This window comes from Podarcis muralis, chromosome 1, assembly GCF_964188315.1.
Source record: "Podarcis muralis chromosome 1, rPodMur119.hap1.1, whole genome shotgun sequence".
Lineage (NCBI taxonomy): Eukaryota > Metazoa > Chordata > Lepidosauria > Squamata > Lacertidae > Podarcis > Podarcis muralis.
The window spans coordinates 136813112-136839850 of record NC_135655.1 but is presented as its reverse complement, the minus strand read 5'-3'; the positions used below and the strand labels follow the sequence as shown (position 1 = coordinate 136839850).

At 42.8% G+C, this 26739-nt stretch overlaps 1 protein-coding gene across 42 annotated transcripts in view; it reads left to right on the top strand.

Moving 5' to 3' along the window:
• The window catches only part of MAP2 (microtubule associated protein 2), a 291706-nt gene that overhangs the window by 108496 nt on the left and 156471 nt on the right, over nucleotides 1–26739 (top strand). The window lies entirely within an intron of this gene.

Below are 26739 nucleotides of genomic sequence, written 5' to 3'. Positions count from 1 at the left end.
GCCAGAGTTGGCACTTTGTCCTTTCTGCACACAAAGCCTGCACTCTTGCTACTAAGCTCAGACCCCTTTTCTAAGTGGTCGTACCACGTTCTACATGGGTCTGTTGCCTAAAAATGTGGAAGCACTCCTTTAAAATGGTGCATGTAAGAATTAAATATTTTCTTCTGCCCTTCTAAAAGGTGCTGGGGATTTCTTTTAGCTAGTCAAATGAATTAAAAATGGCAAGCTTGTCAATAACTTGGTAGATGAATGGGGAATAGCACTTTCAGAAAAAGAAAAGAGTAACAGAGTTGTGAGATGTATAATTACTCAGCAGCACCTACAATATAATGTTGCCGTCTTCTTCTAATCATTTCTGATGCCCTGTTATGTTTGTCACTTGAAGAATGCATGTTTTGTACAGTGAATCGCCTTCTTTGTGCATCTGGCACTTGGAGAAGGTGACGAATTGGAAGGGCTGACTTGTGTTGAGTGGGATGTTTGTACAGTCAGAGAAACAGGAATGCAGTCACTGCAGCGTTTTCAGGTGTGTGGGGAACATTAAGAGGGACTTAATGTGCGGTACTTTGTGTGGGTGGCAGTATGACTAAATAAAAAAACCCCACAGTTTCCATCCATACTGATGTGGAGGTCAACTATCATTCACTCACTCACATGAAAAACATGAATAGGCTACTATGATGCGCAAGAGTTGTGTGAGAAGTAACTAGAGGAACATGCCAAGGAAGAGTCAGCTCAGATTCTCCAACCCATGTTGCTGCTCTCAGAGGGTTTTAAAAAAAATGTTTCTTGGCTCTGAGGAAATACTGAGATCCAATAAGTCAACTGCCACCCATGTAGGGGAAGCATAAAGCACTTCCACCCACACACAGGAGGAGGGAAAACCATTTGCTCTGATGGCATCCCCTCTGACAGGGGTGGGCGCCACTTTCAGAGTCAAGGCCTGCATTTGGGAAAATGGGAAAATGGTTAGGCCCACACGCTAGTGACACACTCTGCCGTTTGTACGTCCATCTTCCATTCATTTTTCTTCCTCATTCTTATCCACACTGGCCCTTGCACAGGCACGCAAACACTTAACAGAGCAATCCACAAAATCAGCTACCATCTGCTCCCTTCTTTCACGCTACAATGTGAACCAAATTTACCTGGGAGTAAGCCCCATTGAATACAATAGAACATCTCAATATATGGGACTAGGATTGCTCTGTCATTCAACCTCTTCCAGTCCTACTCCCCGCCCCTCTCTTTTGTCCACACATGTGCATGCACACACACACAATCACATCCTTTCATGCACAACCATACAAGCACCCACTATGGCTCAACCTGGTCCTGGGTTGTCCATGTCTTTGTATGCTAACAACAAGACCTCAAACATGACTCAGTAGCTGGCTAGCTGGCAGCACAAGTGCAATTGGTCTGCGGCAGACCAGGTTGTATCAAAGATGAAGCCAAGGCTGTGTGCCTGGTCAACAGGGTGAAGGCTGAAGCTGCTGACAGATATGGAGAGCACCTAAGGAGAGGAAAGCTTGGGAGGAAGGAGAAGTAGGGCAAGCTGTATTAAAATGCAGTGTTATTAACAGCAGAGGTTAAAATATCCTGTATTCGAATTAGAGGGAGCTTATCTGTCGTGGGTGAAAATAACTGAAGGGGAATCTCTAATGGCAGTAATGCTAAATAATGCTGAGTCATTCCCTTTCTCAAAGCATTGCATTGCAAACAGTGAGGATACATTGCAGGCACTGAGGTTTTGCAGTGTTCAGGCCGCCATCTTAACAGCTTCTCCCTTCAAAGTGATGGGGATTTTGCTAGTTTGAAGTTCAACACAGGCTGTTCTGAGGAAGAGGGAAATAGCCCTACACATAGAATCATAGAATCATAGAATCATAGAGTTGGAAGAGACCACAAGGGCCATTGAGTCCAACCCCCTGGCAAGCAGGAAACATATGTCAGTCTAATCTCAAAAGAAACGATGAACATTCTTTTTACAAGAGCAATCAGATCCAGCATTGGCCATGGTGGTTTAAATGCAGTGCTAATGTTGCTAATACACACATATTTCTTTGGAACCAACAGTGTACAATAGTACACTTAGTAATTCCCTGCTATTATCAATGAATGCACAAGCAGTCGGCAGGTTACTGCTGATCTCTGGAGTATGAAACATGCAGGGAGAATAGCAGATGAATATTTCCCTTTAACTGATTCATTGGCACCAGGACAACTATCAGCATGGTTCAATTCAAGCCTTTAAACAAAACTGTACCAGTAGGTTTATGCTGCTTGAATTGAGCACCATTTGCTGTTTAATTTATGCTGCTTACATAGGACACTTTATTTTTTTTAAGATGCTCCAAAAGAGCATCTACCATAGAGGGTAGTAAATAGAAGGTCCCTCAATAATGTGTCTAGTATAGGTGATTAATCTATAGCACAAATGCCCCAATTTTTAGTTTCTTTTCCTCTTGCCCATCTTACAAAGAGGGAAAAGCAGCTTCTGGGAAAGGTTAGTGGAATCTGGAAAGATACGAGCCAGAGGGATCTGGTATTATACAGGGAGGGGCTGTCATGTGCATTTTGCCCCAGCTGTAGCTCTGCCAGTTCTGTGGCATCTTCCAAAAGGCTTCTTTTATTTCCTAGGCTGCTGGTTAATCTGCATTCTGATCCACCTTATTGGGTATAACAGATTTGAACTTTCAGGTGCTCATGTTGGCAAGCAGGTGAGACTTGACCAAGAGCATCTGTCCAGAGCTATGACAGCTCAGAGTGGAGGCCTAATGCTGACAACAGTAAGCATGCACAGTATAAATGGAAGGCGAAAGAACTGTATTGGGATTCCGGTTACTTTCATACTTTGCTACATCTTTTATAAGAATCTTCGATAGTAAAAAAACAACAACCCCTAATTAATTAGTGTACAGAGAGGATGAATGAATAAAATCTCAATTTTATATAAAAAAATCCCAATATCTTACGCATAACTTAACACTCTGGAGACCATCAGACCAGACCATCAGAGCCTGTTGAAATCATATCTATATACCAAAAACTATTTAGGACACTACTTAAAAGACGACTTGATTTTTTCCCTGCATTATATTCTTTTTATCTGCACTCCCTTGTGATAATGACAGTCTGGTAGTAGGTTTTCTGGAGTATTGTCAATTTTCAAGACATTTACTTCTTTGTGGAGTTTAATCTTTGTTCCAATGTTTAAAACACAAGGGAGGCTGTTAAAAGTAAGCAGTCAAAATTCTGCCAAATGCATGTCTCTTGAGTCGTAGACATTCACCTGCGCAGAGCAGGAATATGTATAGCAAGCAGGCAATGGGATACTATGGTGGCCCAGCAGGCTTGATTTACATATTTCTCTTGGAGTAGACAGTTATTTCAAATTGAATTGCTGGCCCAGCTTGCATGTCACATTAAAAACCATGGCTTAAACAAACTATGGTTTGATTTACTAGTGCATGCTGCTGAAGAAAATTACTACAATACAGGGGTACCTCTGGTTGTGGACACAATCTGTTCCGGAGTGCCATTCGCACCCCGAAAAGTCCGTAACCAGAGCGGCGCTTCTGCGCATGTGCGAAGTGCGATAGAGCACTTCTGTGCATGTGCAAACCACGCAGAATGCTTCTGCGCGTGTGCGCACAGTGAAACCTGGAAGTAAACACTTCTGGGTTTGCTGTGTTCTTAACACGAAAAAACGCAACATGAAGCGTTTGCAAGAAGAGGTATGACTGTACCCCTCTTCTGTTCCTGCTCCTGATTCACTGCAGAGGAGATAAAATGAGCCAGAGTCTGGTTTGTCTTGTCCTCCAAACCCAGGCTCATGGTTTGTTTGGTTTATTTCAAACTATGGTTTAATGTTATTTGTGAACCAAACCTCCCTCTGATTAGTTCTGATTCACTTTCTGTATGTGATTTCCAGATGACTTGTTTATTGAGCATTCACCTTGATTTGTTTGTACACAGTTTGCAGGAAGGTTGGGCAACATTGGCAATTTTCAGAGAATCCATTCTACTTTGTTTGCAGGGAGGTTACATGATGTTGTGTCAGTTAATTACTATATCGCACTTTCCAGTCCACTTTCCTGTCACAAGGAGTCCAAGTTTGGGAGGAAGTGGTTTTGTGGCACAAGAGTGGCTGAGGCAACCAAGTCAGATGGGCAGGGTAAAAGCACAAAATCAGCTTTAAATATGGAAATTTTGTCATCAGCACAAAATCAACTTTAAATATGGAAATTGATTTTTCAAGATGTGATTGAGTTCCACCTGAAGAAAGCAACACTCTGGAAGCACCCTGCATATTATTGTGTAAGCTGGGTGGAGGTTTAAGAATGTGTATACAGTTGTACCTTGGTTTTGATCAGCTTAGTTCTCGAGCATTTTGGCTACCGAACGCTGCAAACCCAGAAATGAGTGTTATGGTTTGCGAACTATTTTTGGAAGCCAAACGTCCGATGGGGCTTCCGCGGCTTCCTGCAGCTAATCAGAATCCGTGCTTTGGTTTCCGAACGTTTTGGGAGTCAAACAGATTTCCGGAACAGATTCTGTTCGACTTCCCAGGTACAACTGTATTCTGAATGTATATTCTAGCATCTAGATCAAGGGAAGTAATAGTGCCACTGTATTCTGCTCTGGTCAGACCTCACCTGGAGTACTGTGTCCAGTTCTGGGCACCACAGTTCAAGAAGGACACTGACAAACTGGAACGTGTCCAGAGGAGGTCAACCAAAATGGTCAAAGGCCTGGAAACGATGCCTTATGAGGAACGGCTAAGGGAGCTGGGCATGTTTAGCCTGGAGAAGAGGAGGTTAAGGGGTGATATGATAGCCATGTTCAAATATATAAAAGGATGTCACATAGAGGAGGGAGAAAGGTTGTTTTCTGCTGCTCCAGAGAAGCGGACACGGAGCAATGGATCCAAACTACAAGAAAGAAGATTCCACCTAAACATTAGGAAGAACTTCCTGACAGTAAGAGCTGTTTGACAGTGGAATTTGCTGCCAAGGAGTGTGGTGGAGTCTCCGTCTTTGGAGGTCTTTAAGCAGAGGCTTGACAACCATATGTCAGGAGTGCTCTGATGGTGTTTCCTGCTTGGCAGGGGGTTGGACTCGATGGCCCTTGTGGTCTCTTCCAACTCTATGATTCTATGATTCTATGATTTCAAAGGAACCAAAGTGCAACTACTTTGGTCTGGATGGAAACTAATGATTTGACAGGGTTTCGGTGCATGGAGCAATAAAACCATGGGTAGGATTCAGCTAAGTTGTTCTGTGTGCAGAACAAAATCTGCTTGCACAATGGGATTTTCTTCTCCTTCTCCAACCTGTACCCTCAACATTTGCTCTGGAGGGTTGGGGGACCCCCAGTATAGGTTTAAGGGATGCAAAGAGGCATGCCTTGGGTAGGAGAGAGTGGAAAATATTGCATGAGCATACCTTGTTTTTCACATGCATACCTGCTATGTTGAATTTCACTCCATGTCTCTGTACAAGTGTAGTATTTAGTAGCCGTCCCCAAGAATATTCAGCTTTTGTTTGAAAATATAAAATAACGCTCTAGCATTTGTGGCTGCAAAATGTGAAAATGTAGACTATATATGGAAAAATGTCAGAAGGCATCACTGGACAGTTAGGCAGAAGGGGCTGAATATGATGTGACCTCAGCTCATGATTATTGGAAGCAGATTAGGACTACAGTCTTGTGCCCACTTACCTGAGAATGCACCTCAATGAAGTCAGGTGGGAAATGTGCACAGGAATGCGTAATAGATACATGGTCGCACAAATACATAACTCCACAATTTATAAAGGCCTCAATATTCATTTTTTTAAAAAATACACAAAATTGTGTACCAATGTAAAAAGCAAAAAGTAAAAAGAAGTGCTGAATAAGCCTTCAATCCTAACCCCTCTCTCCTGGAAATTTAATAGGATGTGCTTCTGAGTAGACATGGTTAGGATTGCATTATAATTCATGCAAAGCAATGATATTGAGCAGCATAATCATGAAATGAAAAGTTCAAGTTTTGTATTTAAGCTGGGAGGAGTGCAATAGAGCTGAAAATCATAGTCAAGTTTCCAGTCTCTACCCTTTTCCAGCAAACGTGCAGGGAGCAAATATATTAAAAGACAAAGAATATTTGTTCATATCTTTTTTTGCTCAGTTACTGAGTGTTCAAGTTTCCATTCCCCTAATGTGTAGAGAAAAGAACAGTGAGGAAGTGTACAGTGATGACCAGTGGAATCCACGTTGTTGTGCACACTTATTTTCCATATTTCTCCCCAACTCGTATCATGTTGCCATTGAATCTGACTTGCTTAATTAGACCTCCTGCCTGGCTCCAGCTCAATGTGCCAAGATTCAGACAAAGTGACCCCACCCCTTCCTAATACTTTGCTTTCTAGGTTCACAGAGATAAAAGAGACACTTGTTTCCCCTCTAACTGTGCTGGAAAAGAGGCCTCATTAAACCAATTTCTTGGAGGAATGGATACCAGCATGTTAAATGGGTTCTCTGTGCACATTGTGAAAGGGATTGTGTAACATCAGTTAGAGGCTGGACAGTGAGGCGACTCAGCAACAGTTTCCTGTGTTTTACTTTCAGTCATTTACAAATCACAGACCTGGCTCTTCAGGCATTTTGTTAGACCAGAGCTAAGCAACAATTGGGATGCTTTCTCTTTAGCATCACAGCTCTTGATAGCTCCTGTCCCATGCCTAAAATAATAAGCCACACTAGTGAGGCTCTAAAAGAAATGACCCATAAAGGATCGATGATGAGACAACATGTCTCATGTTGTGTTGCATGGATTTATATAAGAACAACAACCCAGTTTGCACATAACACCAAACCCGGCTAAACCATGATTTGATTTAGGGCAGATCCACTCCATAAATTTAAAGCACAATCAATGCACACATCTTCCTCCAAAGAATCCAGGTAACTGCAGTTTGTTAAAAGTGCTGGGAACTGTAGATCTGTTAAGGGGGGGTGGACCACAGTTCCCAGGATTCTTTGGCAAACCATGTACTTTAACCATGCCCTTGATGTGCTGATGGTCTGGCTTTGTCCTAAGTGCGTCATCCAAAATGTCTTGAAACTGGGGTTTCCTCCTAATATTTTTCTGGGCTACCCCATTCAACAACTGTTGAAAGCAGCAGGGCCAACTCTAGATGGGGCAAGGCAGCAGATTTTAGAATACTATTAAAAGACGGGAAAATGTTAATTATTTAGTGAATTGTGATTTTTTAAATAAAAAAGCCCACATGTTTTTGGGTTTTAGTATCTAGTACATATGAGAGAGGGGGGACGCGGGTGGCGCTGTGGGTTAAACCACAGAGCCTAGGGCTTGCCAATCAGAAGGTCGGCAGTTCGAATCCCCGCGACGGGGTGAGCTCCCGTTGCTTGGTCCCTGCTCCTGCCAACCTAGCAGTTCGAAAGCACGTCAAAGTGCAAGTAGATAAATAGGTACCACTCCAGCAGGAAGGTAAACGGCATTTCCGTGTGCTGCTCTGGTCCGCCAGAAGCGGCTTAGTCATGCTGGGCACATGATCCGGAAGTTGTACGCCAGTTCTCTCGGCCTATAAAGCGAGATGAGCGCCGCAACCCCAAGGTCGGTCACGACTGGACCTAATGGTCAGGGGTCCCTTTACCTTTACCTTTAGATATGAGAGATGGTCCATCTTTTAGAGAAATAACAGTCACTAGTGTGATAGCACTGACATGCAAAGGCTATGAAGGCTGGAGATTGAGCCTTAGTTCTAGTGAGCTAGCTCTGCTATCTTAAACTATGTTAAACTATGCTATGTTAAACTATGCGATGCACAACACCAGACCCTCCAAGTGCCCCTATTTTCAGGGACGTCCTGATTTAGGGAAGCTGCCCTGATTTCTGATTTGAACCTGGAATGACCCACTTTTCCTTAGGATGTCCCTGTTTTCTTTAGAGAAATGTTGGAGGGTATGGAGTTATCCCCCCCTTGAGCCATCTGAAGGCAATCCTGTATAGGAAAGTTTTTTATGCTTAATGTTTTATTATGTTTTTATATATGTTGGAAGCTATATAAAGCCTATGGAAGCTATATAAAGGCCTATATAAAGATACTGTGTTGTACGTAAGATCCTCCACAAATGGTCAACTCATAGGCCCTGTACCAGCCACCAAGGGGGTTAAACAAGGCTGCATTTTAGCTCCAGCTTTATTTAACCTATATATCAATGACATGGTTAAAAGCTTAACATCTCTGGAGTTCCATGCTCCTAAACTGGCCGCAAAACCAACCTTGGTGCTCTTATATGCTGATGATGCGGTCCTCCTATCCCGAACAAAAATAGGCCTAAAAAGGTTGATAGGAGAATTCTCAGCATATTGCAGGAGAGAACAGCTGGTGGTAAATTATCAGAAAAGCAAAGTCATGGTTTTCGCAAGGAAACATAGATCACATAGCTGGAGCATGGACAATCAGCCAATTGAGCAGGTTAAAGCCTTTAAATACCTGGGCATAGTCTTCCAGTGATTGGGGTCATGGGATGTACACCAAAAATGTGTTAAAGAAAAAGCAGCCCAAAGTGCTAAGATGCTTTCCCGTTTTTTCCATATGAAGGGTGGCAAATACATCCCAGCAGCCCTAGAAGTTTTTCAAGCCAAATCTTTGGCGCAGATACTTTATGGGGCCCAAATTTGGATGGGTAATCACTGCAGCATTCTTGAAACTGTCCAATCCAAATTTTTAAGGCAGATTTTTTCTGTATCACGTTGTGTCCCAAACGCAGCATTACGACTGGAGGCAAGTCTTCCCTCTGTAGAAGCACGGTGCTGGCAAAGAACTCTTAATTATTGGCTCCGTCTAAATCTAAATCCACCTACTACTAAATCTAAATCACTACTGCCCTTAGTGACAGAAGACCCTCATAAAAGTGTGTGGTCTAAAATTGTGCACCAAAAATTCCTCTCCTGCAGACTCCACCCACATCAGCTTCTCACAATGGGCTTTATTAAAGCAAAAAGGCTAATTGGACAGCGTCTGAAGGACTTAGAGCAACAGAACAATCTGGCCATTATAAAGAAACTCTGTTCTTGGTATGCCTTTTGCGCCCCCCCCCCCCCCAGTTTGATTCCCTGGCACCATATTTGTATAAATTAACTATCCCAAAATACAGACGTGCCTTCACACTGGCCAGACTGAATGCGATGCCCTCTGCCGTACTTGAGGGCAGATACCAAAAGATTCCAACTGAGAAACGACTCTGCCCCTGTGGAGATGGCAATCTGGAAACAGTGGCTCATGTTCTCCTGTCCTGCCCCCTTTATAAAGATCTGAGGAATGAGATCATCACGCCACTCCTGCTTAGCATCCCAGGCCGCCCATCTGAGGCCGCACTGTTCTTTCTTTTATCAGATCAAAATGACAACAGCAAAGGTTGCTAGGTTTATTGAGGGTGCAATGAGATTAAGGGCCACTATCTGAATGATAATCTTGGCCATTTGATTGCCCTTTTTACCCATTGTTGTCTTTTTAATTGTATATATTGCTTGTTTTATGTAGCTATGGCCATTGGCTAATGCAAATAAAGTTTGTCTATCTTTGTCTGCTCATGAATATTTAGTTGCCTCTGTATTCAATGCACCAATAGGAGCAAATAAATATGGAGGAATAGGAATAAAAATTTGGTTTGGTGTGATGTTTGACATTACCTACGTTTCCCAACCTTTTGTGAGATACAAAACTTCACAAATAAGAGAAGATGCATCTTTTCTGCATCTTATATGGGGCTGTAAGTATAACAGATGCATCCCAGATGCCTGGCGTGCTCTGGTCCAGGGGGTCACGAAAAGTCGGACATGACTAAACGACTAAACAACAACAAGTATAACAGATGCATCCCAAATATGATTTGTAACCCGTCTCTCAATTAAAACTGACCACCAATCAGTTGGTTTACTAGAAGCCCGGAATAATATGGCATTTACACAGTCTGACCCTATTCACATGTAGGCATTTTGTGTTTTTATCTTGTATTTTCATGCTGTGAACCACCCTGAGATGAAGGGCGGTATACAAAAACAAATAAACAGTGTGCAGGGTCATGCTGCTGAAATCACAGAATCCTCCACCATTCCTGCCTGTCTCTAGCTGGGGAAATGCAGACAAGAGGTGGGTTTCTCCTTATGGGTGAATTGGCACTCATGGTTTGTTTTCTGCAAAAAATAATATGCAGTAAGCCCAGGTTTGCTCTGCATTTGCCTCACTATGCCAGGTATGGCATGGTGTATTTTCTTCTGGGATATTTGAATGATGTCATGTTAATTTAGCTAACCCCACCCTTTACTCTGAAAGCGGTGTAGAAAACCTGTGGCTCTTTAGCTGTTGCTGTACTACAACATCCATCATCTCTGACCATTAGTCATGTAAACTGGGGCCATTGGGAGTTGGAGTCCAACAATATCTGGAGGTAATTTACACTAAAAAAAAAAAGAATGTTTAAATTTATGAAAACACTGGCAATGTTTTTCCGGTGAGCCTGGTGAGGAACCTAGGGACACGAGGGGAACCTTGGAGGCTGAGAAATGAAACTCTAAACCAGAAGTGGCTGATTAACAAAGTGCTGCTTCTGTCAGAGATATATGAGGTCATGAGAAAAGGTTGACAGTGAGCAGTGAGGGTTCATAAAATATTAGGGCAAAGTGGAATCAGCCATGGATTCAATACTGCTATGATTTAGTACATTGCTGTTGCTGGCAATGAAAATTAATTTCTGGTATGTGTTACACAGATCAAAGTTTTGCTTATATACAGAAAGAAAGTAGCTGATCCACAATAAAAAAAACAAGCACTGGCAGGAACGTAATTGTCAGAGCTGCCTCAGGTCCCAGCTCACAGAGGACCAACGCCAGTCCGTTGTTATATAAAATAGTCTTTATTCAAGTTCAGTTTCTCATTTACAGCCACGGCGCGCAGCTCTACGTCTTAAACCCTAGACCGCCGAAGCTCCGTCTGAGTCTCCTCCCCCCAGACACCAGTTTAAGACCCTAGCCTTGCTCCACCTCTTCCTTTGTTCTTTCCTCCTCTGGGTCCGCCTGTCCGCCGGGGTTTTCCCCTTTCTAGACTCTTCTGACGCTGAGTCCCCCGAGTCTTCCCCCTCCCTCCGGCGGGCTTTAGGACCTGGTTCCCAATCCGGGCTTCCTGCTGTCCCGCGCGCCTGTACATTTGAACTTGGCGCGCGCGCCCAGCCTGCCACCTTCCTTCTGACCGTTATACTGCTCCTGTCGCTGCTCCCCTCTTCGGGACGCTAGTCGGGCCTGACTCCTCCTCCCTGCTTGCCGGAGGAGACGCTGACTCTGACCTATGGGACTCTTCCCCCCCACTACGCTCTGGTGGGGAAGCTGGCCCTGATTTCCAGCTACTGCTCTGGGAGTCTCCGCTGGCCCCCTGCTTCTGGTGTGTCCCCCCTGGGACCCCCCTTGCCCTGGCCATCGGCGCCCCCTTCTGGGAATCTCCTGATTCACTGGAGAGGCTCATGGAATCTCTCGGGTCACTGTCATTCTGCCCTCCGCTGCCCTCAGATTCCTCCCCCTCGCTCTCCATTTCCTCTCTCCCCTGTGCCTCTGCTCCTGAGCCCCTGACAGTAATGCTTTTCTTAGAATCTACTGAATGTCACAAAGTATTGCGGGGTAGTAAGTCAGTTTAGGGTTGTTGTTTTTTAAACAGAGTTCTTCCCCAAGTTTGATCTTAAGTGAAGGCTCACCTGCAAAATGTGACTGTCTTAAGAGGATGCTGATTTGGGAAGGTTTTTTGTAAACCATGCCAAAGCGAGGCATTAACTGGGACAATGAAGAAATGGCTACTCTCCTTTTCAAAATGCAAAAGCCTTAGATCTGCCTCTAGTTTTTGTTGCAATAATTTTCATTTAGTGCAGTACCAGAAAAATTGTGTCAAATAACTACTACCCATTAATTATACCAGGGATTGTGAGAGCAGAAAAGAAAAGAAAAGTTGAAACAGGTGCACAGATAGACATTTAAACAGATGGAGCATAGAATGACTGATTTTGCTTCGTGGCCAGGGCTACCATTATTGAGCTTTGACCTGCCTGGTCATCAAACTTCAGTTTTATCTGTTACACCAGAAGAATCTGACACTAAAGTCTGTAAACCATACCTGAAGATCGTTAAGCATCTTTGGACTGGCAAGATTGTGTGCATGACACCTTAGTATATCATAGTACCGTTATCTGGTTTAGAACTTAATTTTAACATTGAGAGTTTTGCTGGAGACAAATAGACGCACATTCAATCTGCTAAAAGTTAAGCTGTTTTTTAAATAAAAGTGTCAAAACATCCTCGGTGTAGGTATGTGTTTGATTAATATGCTAAGTAGATTGGGGCAGCTAAATCCAAGCCATGTCCCTTGACAATAATCCCAAGATGTCTGTACTTGTAGAGTATTCATGAGGGAAATGAAATCCACTTTTGCAGTGGGTGTTTTTCACCTCTCCTCATGCAGCCTCTGTGTGCCCCCTAAACCTATTCTATCTCCTCTCCAATTTTCCAGAGCAGATTTTTTTGGGGTGGGCAGGGGTGGGAGTCACCCCCCCTCTATTTGCACATGCAACAACTTAGTTGAATCCTCCCCATAGTTATAATTTTCTAGTCGTATACTGTATAACATTTTTCAGCATCAGATTGGAGATCTTGTCTCCTTCAAATAAACTAGAAGTGATAAGGCGAGAATAAATCCTGATTTATAGATTGTGGTTTGTTTAGAGTGAGATAAACGATGAGCTTTGGTTCACACATAACACTAAGACAAACCATAGCTTAGCTTTAGGTAGTGCAGCAGCAGCAAGAACCAACTTGCTGACTTGTTCCTGGTAAGCCAAAGTTTGTCTTACCATTGATGTGAACCAGGCCAATAAATGAATGAATTACATTACTTCTAACATTTTGAAGGTGGATAAAGTGAATTAATATCTGCCTAAAAAATAATGACCACCAGACTCCTCAAGAAAGAATTTCCTATAGTAGTGTCTTGATTATGGTGCTAATAATGTTCGTTAAAGTAACAGAAATATGTATTCTATGAAAATTATGAAACAACAATGCTAAGGTTGACTCCAAACCATGGTTTAAATCAGTGTAAAACCCAAACCATGATTTGAATTTCCATACATAAACAGGCAATGGCCTGGTTCATCCTACATGGTTACCCAGACTGCACAAACGTTGTACAAAGAATAAGCTTTGGCTACAGCTCACAGCAACAGCTGAGAGGTTCAGAATATAAACTAAGCTAAAATTTGGTTTAGCTCAACTGAGAGCTACTCTCCTGTAAGCCCCACATTTGTGCCAGTCCCAATAAGCCATAAATTCATTTGCCATGTCATGTGAAACATGCCACTCTTTGGCTTAGAGCAGCTTCTGTGCTTTTGATTTCCATCTACGGAGCTTCATAACGTCCCTCTTGTATCTCTGTGGCCACTGGAAGTAAAATGGCAACTGCAATTATGCTTTGTCAATTTTTTTTTCCAAATCATGGTTTCTGTTTCTTGATTGTGGGCTGATGTCAAACCATGACTTGTCAAACCGGACATCATGCCAAACCCACACTTAAGCTGCCTTAGCCATTGTTTGGGATGATGTTTGAATTGATCTAACTTGTGGTGCTCTGACAACTTTGTGGACGTGATTTGATAATGAAAAAAAGAGAGCTTTACATTGGAAAAAGTCCAGCTATTCTAGTATGTTCGTGGAGAACCACAACATTGTACACAATGCAAGAATTAGGATAGCATCTTTACCTCATCAGCTCATGGATTGCGTTTCTCCTTGTGAAAAGGCATTTATCTATTAGTCTACTAGTCCGATTAGTAAAATTACATTCTGGCATGTAACCAGGTTTTAAAAGCAGGTTGTTGTTTAGAGCCAATCTGACAAAAGAGTTTTGTTCTTGTGGCCATATACCTAAAATTGCCTTATTTTACTTTGTCTCTTCTCCAAACCCACCAGATTTTGTTATGTTCCAATCCTGGCACTCCTTCGCTCTGCCCTCTGGCCATCTTTGGTTCCACCTGCTGGCTTTGCCCTTGTTATCAATAGTTTTTAAATCAAAAATTGGCCAAGTTTCCTTTCAGTCACATATATTTCTGACACAGAGGAAAACATGGCGGCAAGGAAGGGTTAGGAGGCAAGAAAGGAGGAGTGAGTTAATTCTATCAGGTTCTGTTGGCTGTCTGCTGAAATTTCGCAAGCTCTCCATTTCTCAGTAATGGAGAGATTAGAGGTTGATAGCCAAGAGAGGCAGTGACTTGCCTGCCCTGACAAGAGTACAGTTTCAGAAAAAAAGCTGCCCCCCACCTGACAGATACAGGTAATTAAACCCATAGGATCTGCACAACCAAATTGTGGAGATTGGGAAAATGGAGGGAGAATGCTTTGGTTACTTACAGCCCTAATTAAAACATGTGTAGCATCTACTTGCCACTGTTACGGACTATTGCTGTTAATAGGGGTTTTATAGAAGGTCAAGGCTCAGGTAATACTAATGCTGGTCCACCAACTGCATTCACGACTTAAAATCATAGAATCATAGAGTTGGAGGGACCCAAGGGTCATCTAGTCCAGCCACCTGCAATGCAGGAATCTCTGCTAAAGCATCTATGACAGATGGCCATCCAACCTCTGCTTAAATACCTCGAGTGAGGGAGAGTCCACAACATCCCAACTTATTTGTTCCATCCTCTGATTTGGCTAGCCAGTCCAGAACTGGCAGTGATGTAACATGTTACTCACCTCTCCCACAATTTTTGTCACTATTAAATTGAGCTCACCCGGTCACCCTACCCCCTGCAAAATAGCAGAAATTTCACAGCCTCCTATCTCTGTTATCCAGATAGTAAAATATAAATGGTTCTGAAATAATGTTATTTGCTTCTTCCTGTATCTTACAAAAATATGCAAAAGTCCCATGTTGGCTCCATTGTGTCTTATATTTTTTGAGAGATTATGGCTCATAATCTTAACTTTTCAGAGAATAGTCAGGTTTGTGTGTGCGTGTGTGTGTGTGAGAGAGAGAGAGGGGGGGAGAGAGCGCGCGAGAGAGAGAGCGCAAGCGCTTTTGTTGGGTCTGAAGTTTGGAACTTCCTTATTTTTTAAAAAATGTTGTTTTTATTTATTTCAGTAGTACATTAATTTCAAATCAGTGAAAAAGCCCCTGAAGGGAACAGAAATTTATTATAGTTTCTTAACTAATTTGAGCACTGAAAGCTGTACTGTACTGCAATTCCCTTTTTTTCAGGCTTGGTAAAACTGGAAGAAACTTGCATCACTAGTGAGGAATTTCCTGAACCTTTCCATAGAAATGTACCAATAGCAATAATAATAATGACAAACAAATCTGCTCATTAATAGCATAAGCCAGGTCTATGTAAATTCTGTTCTTATTTTGATTTATTGGTGTGTTTTCTAGCTTGCCAAAATGTAAGGGCTTTTGTTCAATATTTTCTCCCCAACACAGTGTACTTACTTAGCCCATGTCAACACATGGACCCCAGAAAACTAAAACAGGCCTGTACATTCAAATATATATGGTAACATTACAAGTGGTGTGTAAACATCATAATTCAGGCTGCATTTCAGGATGCTGCATTTAGATTTTTTTGTTCTTATATGAAGGTGTTGAGCTTAGTTTCCCATTCAGTCTTAGTTTCCCAAAGGGTGATGGGAGGAGAATCGCTAACTATTCTTGCAAGGGAAAGAGCAGATAAGGTTAATAGATAAGTCATAATTGTGGTAATCAATCTGCCAATTAACTCATAAAAGAAATGCAGGTAACTCGCATCTTATGCGAGGGTTCAGTCCACACATAAATGCAAAAACGTAGAGCCAGGAACCCTCAGAATGGGCTTTGGGAAGGTAGTGTGATGGCTCTGGGATGCTTTCAGAGCCCTTGCACCATCTGCCTAAAGCCAGGTAACCCCATGACAACAGCTGTGCGGGGGTATGTTGGGAAATAAGTAAATTGAGAGTATACACACTCCACTCTCATTTTATTTATTTAATCCCGCCCCCACATCTGTGCCAAGCTGTGATTTTGAAAGTCAAAGTTAAAATTTAAGTGAATTTTTACTTCAACTATGTCATGTTCCATTCAAACACAGGTTAATTTCCTTCATATTGCAGGTGAGTATGAAACTAAAACGTTAGGGAGCAGGCTGGGTCTGCATCTAGCTTTCTACGTGCAGGCTGAATACCCAAATCTAAATTCATTATTGTTAAAAAGTTCATGAATACTGTTCCTTGTTTTTCTCCAGTCATTATTTGGTTCAGCACAGCAGTGCAGTTTGGTATTCCAGTAAGAACCACTGATTATGCAACGTATAAATCAGAGAATCATTCAAAGCCAAATGGTCAAACTCAAGAGTATCTACTTCTGCATGGTTTGTGAAACTGACAAGGCATTGATTGTGCTGCTCCAGGAAAAGCTTGGAAGGGAGACACAGCACTTGCTCCTTGTTGCCGTATAACAGTTCATTGTTTGAGGGTGGGGGGCATGCCCTCAGCGGGGTTGTTGTCAGATTACTGAAATAAAGCATGTGAAATTATTCCTACCCTAAAGCGCTATATAAACAGTATGTGAGATTTAGGAACTCCACAGAGACGGAGTTAGATATATTTTAAATTGGGTATCTGTCCCTTAATAATTCATATTGTTTTGTGGCACATCAGTTATAGTGTCTCAACTGTTCTGACACACTTGGCAACTGCTGGGATTTAAGAGCGCTACAGGCCTGTATTTATATTTTTACCCACAGCTATAAATGTGAAGCCACTTCAGATTTTAGATTTTTACCTCATGGAATTGGTGTTTCCATAGCAAACTCACTAAAAACACTCTTGGTAGCAATTTCATGATTCCGCTTTAAGAATCACTTGTCAGAGCCAGGCCCCAATCCAAACCCTTTAAGGAATGTCAGCTAATCATCAGGTTGCCAACACACAAGCTATGGCTGGAGCGTTAGCCTATCATCCTGTGTCCCTTTTTCCAAAGTGAGAATTTCAGCATTAAACTGTACAAAATGCATATACATTTGTAATTTTGATCCTTTGTTACTCTTAGGCCCCAATGTTCCTTGCCACCTTCCTTCCCGAGGGGGAAAAAGTACATGTTGATGTTGATTTGAAAGCTGTCAAATATCCAGGCATAGGGCAAGGTCCTATAAATAAAGAGCCTAGTTTGTGAGTGATGGACTCAGCTACACCGGTCAATTTATAATGTTAAAAAGTGTTATAAAAATGTAACACCAGATGGTGCTGTAGAACAGAATCCAAAGCCAATGGCAGATTGCCTTGGGAGCCTTTCTCCCCCCCCCCCCCCCAATAGCATTTTCCCCCATAGCATTTTAAAAATATCTGTATAGATCCAGCCCTAGCCTCCAGTTTTCAGCCTTCAATTTGAGGTAGCCAGCCACCCTCCCCATGGGAAGTAGGATCATAGAATTGTAGAGTTGGAAGGGATCCTGAGGGTCATCTCCTCCAACTCCCTACAGTGCAGGAATCCTGCCCACAGCTGTCCCCTTGTGGGATCAAACCACCAACCTTCTGGTTAATAGCCAGACACACTGACCCATTGCAGCTCAAATGCTATTCTTCTGACAGGTTGTTTTTCTGGCAGGAAGGTAGAGGACTTTTGATGTGATGCAACAACTGGTTCTTAAAATGGTTTCAATCAGCTTCTAAGAACGAAAACATCTTGGTATTCTACCATATAGGACTGAGGTTTTCAACCTTTTTGAGTCCAAGTCTTCCTTGACCAACTACGGTACATTCTTTTTGTGGCACCCCTGTGGTGCCTGCAGAGCTGGCAGCCTCTCACCCTTTTTTGAACACCCTCCCTTGTGGTGGGTTCCCTCAGCTTCTTCTCCTCTCCCCTCTCCTTAGGAGTCCTCCAGGCACCCACTATTGCCACCCCTGGTCTCTGAGGTGCCCCCACCCACCCCAAAGAGAGGTGCCTCCTCACTTGTCTGTCCATTCCCAACAGCAAGGGCTGGTGGACTAGCTGGCTGGGCTCCCTCGCCTGCTTGCTTGCTTACTCAAGGCCACCTCAGCTCCTGGCAACCAGCACCCACTGGCCAGCCCCATTTTCTTGCTGCACTGTAGGTGGATTCAGCACACCTGCAATCAAGGCTGTTACATTTATTGATGGAAGGAAAAAAACTGCCAGCCCTCCCTTCACATGATAATAGATGTGATTGATAAAACTATGTTGTTGATAGAACTGGGATTCGTTCCATCTGTGTAAGATCTTTATATTATCCAGAGAACTTAGCAGAGGCCACCAAATTTAGTGACTGTGTGCTAGCCGTCCTGCTGTATTTTATGAAAGCTATACTCTATTTTATCCTATTTAAAATATTAAGTGATTAATCATTTATAAACTCTTTTAAAAGAGTAAAGGCCATTTTAGCTTTCGTTACAATAGAGCCCTTTGTTTGAAACTATTAATAGAGAGCCAGCATGGCATGTAATAAAGGTAAAGGACCCCTGACCATTAGGTCCAGTCGTGGCCGACTCTGGGGTTTTGGCGCTCATCTCGCTTTATTGGCTGAGGGAGCCGGCGTACAGCTTCCGGGTCATGTGGCCAGCATGACTAAGCCGCATCTGGCAAACCAGAGCAGTGCACAGAAACGCCGTTTACCTTTCCGCCGGAGCGGTACCTATTTATCTACTTGCACTTTGATGTGCTTTCGAACTGCTAGGTTGACAGGAGCTGGGACTGAAATGTGGTAATACTTGGAGCTAAATAACCTATTTTGAATGCCTAGGCTTGACTACATGGACTCTCCTTTAACAAGTATATTTCTTTACACTACAACTAGTAGCTGAAGCTGTAGCGAGTGGGGCTTACTCTTGGAAATAGTCTCCCTTGCAAAGTGTAAGCTCATATTTTCTTCTGGCACCCCTGAGTATAGCTCCTTCCCTGCTACAGCAACATAATTATATTGCTTTCACACTTCTCAGTACAATATCCTTTTCACTCCTTAATGATATGTATGTTAGGAAGGTATTAATATTGTGCCAGTCCCAGACTGGGGGGGGGGGGGCTCCTCAAAACACTACCATCTGAGTGGTTTAACAGAGAAAGCCCCAAAATTTGTACACACACAGGACTGTTGGGAACAACAAAAAAAGAAAGTGAATAGTTACAAGCCAACGGACAGAAAAAGAGGATAGTGGAACACAAATGTACACAACAAGTTGTATGAATGAGGCTTTTATCGCACTTGGAGTACTTCAGTTGTGCATTATACCAGTTCTAACTCTTCAGCAGTCCGGCCAGGACTGAGGATGTAGGTAGACATTGCTGTAGACAATGTGAAGTCGCCTCATTATTACTACACAAACACAGAGGACACACAAGCCTAATTTATATACTACCTTCCTGCACAGACAATCCATGTGGCTAACTAGCATGAATTCCTTTGAAGAATTCTGGAAATTGCAGTTTTATGAAAATTCTGAGAATTCTTCTCAGAGAATTGTGTTCAGATTTCCTTGGGGAAAACCATAAAAACCACGAATCAGTTTAAACTTTAAATGAAGTATTGTAACTGAGACCTAGGAACTAACTTAAAATAAACAAAATTCATTCCTTTCAGACATTTAGATCAATTTTTTTATTTACAAATTTAAAATCTTATAAGAAATAGCTAGAGTCTCAAAGAAATAACTTGTGAAACTCAACAAAGGGATTAATAAACTTTGTATATAACTCAACAAAGGGATTAATAAACTTTGTATATTATAACTTTGTATAAATGGAACTGACAAGCAGCAGGGCTATTTTATTATATTCTTTGATGTAAAATGCAACACACAGTGCAAAGCTTTGTCTCAATTCAGGCTTTAACAAGTGGGAGGGAGAGAGAAATTGTATGTGAAAGTGGCAAATCCGTGTTTCCATTAATAAAATGTGAGTGAAAGTAGCAGTGGAATGTGTAATTCTAGGAAGGCTCCTTTAAAATAAAATTCTGCAGTCTAAATCTGAACAGCAAAATGCAGAATTCTGGGACTTGTCTTCATTGTGCAAATGGAATAAATCTGAATATTTTTTCTTATTTTCTATTTTTACTAGATTGCATAATTTCTTTTCGGTTTTCTAATTCTAGAGAACAGCAAGGGCTTTTCTCATACAGAGCAAAGGGCTCGTTGTGGAGAAAACACAGCTGTACACAACCATCGGAAAGCTTGCAAGCTGAGATGCTGAGTAATATGTAACCATGTCCCTGTACCACATTTCTATGTTTTTCTTCTGGATAAGGCCCCTGGTCTGCAGATCTTACGTAATTTCCCATTTGGAAGCACCCCGCCCCCCATTGGCCTGTTGAGAAGGAAGTGGAGTGGGTGTTTGAAAGTGACCTCCCATTTCAAAGCTGCTGCTGTTTTCGGCCCAGCCATTCGGCAGGGTGAGACCACAGCTTCAGACAGAAAAGCAAACAAACCCGGGCACTGACGATTTCAGGCATGATTGTGTCCATTTTGGGAGAGGATCTCGTGAGATCTTGTAGAGCGCACACAAGTGCTTATGTGATTTGAATGGGATCTCGCCACAAATGGATGCGATCTTGCCTGAAATCTGCATCTCCGCCAGCGGCAAATGCTGGGCAGATGCAGGGCCTGCGGCAGCAGAGCAAACAGTGGCAGAGGAGCAGGCATGTAGTGGTGCGAGCAATGGCTGTGCAGAGTGGCACTTCCCGTTTTCCTCAAGTGGCAAAACAGGACATGCTGCCCCCTGTGTTTCCGTCACATCTGCCACTCTGCCCACGCACATTAGAAACGTCTGTGCCAGGATGTACCCTTCAGGTTTTCAGTTGCTTACCCCTATTATAGTCTGATCCCAGACTTCTGGTGTCAACGAAATAAGAGCATGCACTCATGAAAGTGTCATGAAAGATTACAAAGCTTGGTGCTTTAGCACAAAACTAAGAGCAAGAAAAGCAGTTCCCCTGTATGAATTGTTACCTGTGAATGATATTCTGTTAGCATAATGGCTGAGAGGCTTGCAGGGAATAGATGTCTTAAGACATATCCTGCCCCCTAAAGTTATTCCGAAAGCCCCCAAGTGCAGATTTCATTTGAGTCAATCATCTGAGTTCAGGTATGCTCATTCAGAGTCTGTATGTGTTGGTTTGGCTTCACAGCTGTGCATTTCTTTATTGACAGGTTCCTCACTTCAAATATATTTGTCTGATTTTGGATGTAAATAATTATCCAAATGTAATCTTGATGCAATCTTAAACATACATCTTCAGAATAAAGTTCCTTTGAAAGCATTGGAACTTCTAAGTATATGCCTAGAGTGAGGGTACAAATACCATTTCTGTGTACCCTTTTTAAATGTCCCCAGTTGTGAAAGAATGAGAAGCAGATAAACCCTTTTTGCTAAAAAGTAATTTAAGAGAAAATGTTACAGTGGCCTAATGCAAATTGAATGAGTCTCTCAGCATTGTTCCCAGTGGACAAATATGCTCATTACCGAAACTAGCTACTCATAAGTAACCTAATTTACATCTTTATTAATTTAGTATATAGTTGCTTCCTTCATCATCTCATAAGAGATACAAAATAGGCACCACTTTGCTTGTGTTAAGAGCATTAAACCTTTTGCCTGAAGAGTGGCATTTTGTATCTTGAATACTACACATTTGTCATTGGCAGCTGACCTATTTTTTTCCTGTGTTCAGGGAGTAAGCCCTTCTGGAACCTGTATTACTGGGGGAGGGTGGGTGAATTTAAGCCTGATGTTAAGGTAGCATTTTCCCTGTGTGGACCTGGTCAGTAAGGGTAGAAATGCCCAGAAACGAAGCGTATTTGACCACAACATGAGGTGCACTGCATAGGTAAGGTTAGGAACTTGGTCTAGGTTGTGGAGCACCCCTTTAAGCTACCAGGGGGAGAGAAACAGAGAAAAATTCAGTGGGTTTTCTCCGCCACCCTGAAAAGGCAAATTACGAGTCTACCCTTGATAGCTGTACCAGAGTAGGATGGGGTGACACTGGGCCAAAAACAGCTGCACAGTAATGCAATGTACAGGGGAAAGGGGGAGAGAAAGCTGAAAGCACTGTGGAAGGAAAGAGAGAGAGGATTTTTTTAACAAAACAAAAAACCATAACCTTTCTTATGAACTCCCAAGAATGCATCAGTGGGAAAGAGGGAATGAAATCCTCAGTGCCAGGATAAGGTGAAATGGGGAGAATAGGGGATGGAGTGGGCATCTTGATTGACACCTTCAGGAGGGACAGGGAATGGGCAGAGGTTTCCCCCAACAAAGGGCATGGACCAGTTATATGGGGGGGGGGAATCAGGTGGCAGTTGAAAAGGACTTTCTCTCTTCATCTGTTGCTGTCCTGCCTAGAGGTACCAGATACAGGAAGGGTATGTTTTGAGGCAAGATTTCAGGGCTTTTGTTGTTTAGTCGTGTCCGCCTCTTCGTGACCCCATGGACCAGAGCATGCCAGGCACTCCTGTCTTCCACTGCCTTCTGCAGTTTGGTCAAATTCATGCTGGTAGCTTCAAGAACACTGTCCAACCACCTTGTCCTCTGCCATCCCCTTCTCCTTGTTCCCCCCATCTTTCCCAACATCAGGGTCTTGTCCAGGGAGTCTTGTCTTCTCATGAGGTGGCCAAAGTCTTGGAGCCTCAGCTTCACGATCTGTCCTTCCAGAATGGATAGGGCTTAGAATTGTCATTTATGGCAGGGTGTTGTGCTGATTGAATGAGGCTGTGGAAAATTTTGCCATTTGTGCATCCCAATGTTTTCATAGCTCAAAGCACAGAGGGCCAGGATGCTCTCTTTTCCATGACAACTGGTCCTATAAACACACCCTGCTCAGGATAGCCAGCTCTTGCCAACTAAACGTCCCATACAAGATGGTGACTGAGATACAAAAGTGAGGGGGGAATTGAGATGATGCTCTCTGGTAATACCCCTTGTAAATTTTTACCTATATACGTCTTCATTTTTCATTCTGATTTCTAGCCCAGACTGTCCTAAAGTCTCAGATGGCTTGCAGTTTGCTAAACAAATACAAGTAGCAATAAAAACAAGGCAAAACCGAATGCTAAAACAATTAAAACTGACAGCACATTTGCAAACCTAAGCAGGGTCTGGTATGGCTTCAGATTGGATAGGGGAACCCGTGTTGAGATTCCTGCATTGCAGGGGTTGGACTAAATGACGCTCAGGGTCTCTTCCAACTCAGTTCTATGAACAATTAACCATCTTGCTCAGTTCTTAGCACACTTCTGACTAAGACACTCACTTTCAGGCTCCAGAGAGGAGGAAACCAATATTTGTTACGTAGCCATTGCATATCCCATTTCCTGCCTCTTTGCTCTGTGAACTGGATGTGTAGCTGGGATCATCCAGGGGGTGATCCTGGTTGATCCGAGGGACTATAGTGGAAGATGAGTAGGAAGCGGTCTCAAGGTTTTACCTCGAGCCACCACCTCAAGGTTGGTTTGTGGCAGCTAGAGAGAAATACAGTTGGTTACTGTTGATACACCAGCCAAAGGTGCGGAGAAAATATTTATTCATTTAAAAGCATTCATGCACCACTTATGATTTGAACAATCTCTAAGCAGTGTTTCTAACACTGCATGTGTGGAGTTTGTCATGCACAGTGGAACTACCTCTCTTCTCCTTGCATGCCCTCAAAAATCTACCCTGGGGTGTCCTCCAACTCTCTGAAGTAGGCTTTGAAGGGTAACTAGGAGGGAAAAGCTCCGCTGTGTAAGTGGAACAGCATTGCTGGATAGGACCCACAGCTGGGAAGAACTTGAAATTCGTGAACAGGATGGCAAGGTTACTTGTTAGTGCAAATATTTTTTTATTACTCTTAAATAAATTAAACATAGGGTGACAAATTAACTAACACTTCAAGGCATATGGTCTTTCATGCGCATAGCATGACCCAAGATCCAGGGAGTTTGACTGCTGCACTTGTCCCTTGTGTCACCAGTATACAAGTATTTTTTGTTTTTGCTAACGCTGGTGTATCAGTTAATCCACAATATCTACTTATCTCAACTTTAATGTAAGCAGGTTAAAAAAAGAGACCACTCACTGTCCCAAGTTGTGTGGAAAAAATAAACAATATATATGTATATTTAAAGCTAAGGCATTTGTGGATGGTGTTAATACCAGAGAGCCCTCAGATTCACAGAAAGACAGATGCTCTTTGCTCCATCAGTAGCTAAGAAAAGGGGCTGCATGGGTATGAGCAAGATGATGCAATGTGCTGACAATACAACACAATCTGGGAGGTTCAGTCAAGTTCAAAGCAAACAGGCAATCCAATTCTGAAGAGCATGAACAGACGTAGTGCCAAAATGAGATGGGCTGATGAGATACTTCCATGTTGGCTCTCTGTAAGGAAACATTAGAAGGGGAAGAACAGCAGTCCTTTATTCCACTGGAAAAATTTCCAGAATGATTTTTTTCTAAAGCTCCTGAATTTTATTTGTGCTTCCTCCCCCTCCCCCATACCTGCTGAGGGTGACTGTACTAGCTGAAGTCATCCTTTGCTCCTCTCCCCCATTGCTCCTTTTGTTTTTAAAAAGGGTGTGTTTTTTCCTATACCAGTAACCATAGAGATGCTTAATAGCTACAGCTTCTGCCTTAACTGTCCTCACAGCAAAATCTCTTCCTCCCCCACCCCCCTGATGCAGTAGAGCAGACTATTGGTGTGTTTAACTGTCTTAAGTTATAGTTCCCATCCAGAGCTGGGCGGGGGGCGGGTATCTCTCTCTCTCTCTCTCTCTCTCTCTCTCTCTCTCTCTCTCTCTCTCTCTCTCTCCTTCTCAAGCAATGCCAAGGAGGCTGCATAAGCTTTAAACTATTGATTGTCTGGAGTCGCTGAAGGACTGGGGAAGGCTCAGTCGAGACAGGAAAGAGGTGCTGTTTGTCAGTAGAATCATAGAACTGTAGAGTTCAAAGAAACCTGAGGGTCATCTAGTCCAGCCCCCTGCAGTGCAGGAATCTCAGCTAAGTTATCTTGACATATAGCCACCCAACCTCTGCTTAAAAACCTCCAATGAAGGAGTATCTACCACATTTTGTGGGAGTCTGTTCCACTCTCATCCAGCTCTTACTGTCTGAAAGTTATTCCTGATAAAGTTATTTAGTCAGAATCTCCTTTCTTGTACCTTGAAGCCATTGGTTCACGTCCTACCCTCCAGAGCAGGAGAAAGCAAGCTTGTTCTCTCTTTCATGTGACATATGCAGGATATTTGAAGATGGCTGTCATATCTCCTCTCAGTCTCCTCTTTTCCAGGCTAAACATACCCAGCTCCCTCAATCATTCCTCATAAGGCTTGGTTTCCAGACCTTGATCATCTTGGTTGCCCTCCTCTGCCCTCCTCATGCTTGTCAACATCCTTCTTAAATTGTGGTGCCCAGAACTGGACACAGTATTCGAGGTGTGGTTTGACCAAGGCAGAATAGGTAAAGGTAAAGGGACCCCTGACCATTAGGTCCAGTTGTGGCCGACTCTGGGGTTGCGGCGCTCATCTCGCTTTACTGGCTGAGGGAGCCGGCGTACAGCCGTGGCCAGCATGACCAAGCCGCTTCTGGCGAACCAGAGCAGCGCACGTAAACGCCGTTTACCTTCCCACCGGAGCAGTACCTATTTATCTACTTGCACTTTGATGTGCTTTCGAACTGCTAGGTTGGCAGGAGCAGGGACCGAGCAACGGGAGCTCACCCCGTTGCAGGGATTCAACCGCCGACCTTCTGATCGGCAAGTCCTAGGCTTTGTGGTTTCTAAGGTGCCATTGGATTTTTAAATTTTTTAAATAATTTTTAAATTTATTTCGACTATGTCAGACCAACATGGCTACCTACCTGAACCAAGAAAAGGGGAAGGTGTCATCTCTCTGGCACCTTCAATGACAAAAAGTTGCACCCACACATGCAGCTGTGAACTATGATTGTGTATAGGCTTCCCACCTCGCATGTGCCAAAGTTTCAAGGTCTGTGAGGTTTGTTGTTGCTACAAGTATTTCATAACCCATTATTATTGCACTCTTATACTGTTGTTATGCTGTATGCATGCTAATAGAACAATGTTTGTGTCAAAAACTGTCAGTTAGGCTCCATACACTGTATGTGTTGTTATTTTTCTAGCAATAGCTGTGTGTATGTCAGAATTTATAGCTTTACCCTTTTAGGGTTGCCATACGTCTGGAATGTCCCAGATGTATCCAAAATACTGCAGTTGAAAGCAGTATCCGGGCGGAAATTTCTAACAATGTCATGGCAACCCATGAAAAACTCAACAACTTTTGTCTTTTGAAATATGGCAACCCTACCTTAGCACAACTTATGAAAATATTTTAAATCATAAGAATTTTTATTTGGAAGTGGAATTTACTCCCAAATTAGTGTTTATAGGTCTGTATGTGTCTCCGCATTATTTCCTCTTGACTTCCCAGGAACAAGACCTGGGATGCATAACAGATATTTACCAGAAAATAATCTTTCTGTAACATCTTCCAGTAACCTGACAATTATTCATTTGTACTTTTGAGATTAATTATTACACACATATTTAGAGCTGCATTCCTATGCCCGCTTAGTATTCCTATCAGACATAATGAGATTTATTTATGAGTAAACAAGGCATGGTTATGAACTCAGCTGCCCTTGGAGCACTCTCTGTCACCTTCTG